This window comes from Wasmannia auropunctata, unplaced genomic scaffold (genome assembly GCF_000956235.1).
Source record: "Wasmannia auropunctata unplaced genomic scaffold, wasmannia.A_1.0 LD336103.1, whole genome shotgun sequence".
NCBI lineage: Eukaryota > Metazoa > Arthropoda > Insecta > Hymenoptera > Formicidae > Wasmannia > Wasmannia auropunctata.
In genome coordinates this window covers 1,768,645-1,768,873 of record NW_012026787.1, presented here as the reverse complement: position 1 = coordinate 1,768,873, position 229 = coordinate 1,768,645, and positions in this window count along the sequence as shown.

The window sequence follows — 229 nt, the reverse complement described above, 5'->3', positions numbered from 1 at the left end:
ATTTCGCGGGGCCCCGCCGCGCCCCCGCGCCGTCGCGGGCCGCGTTCGTGGGTCGCGTTTTCGCGCACGCGGTCTCCCTCACACATAGCGCGTCCATAGCGCGTCCTCCCTTCCACGCATAGCGCGCCTATAGCGTGTTCTCGTTCCTACGCACGCTACCGCACCGCTGCCATGCTTGCTCGCTTACGCGCACGCTGCCGCGCCGCCGCCATGCGCACGCGGTCTCCCT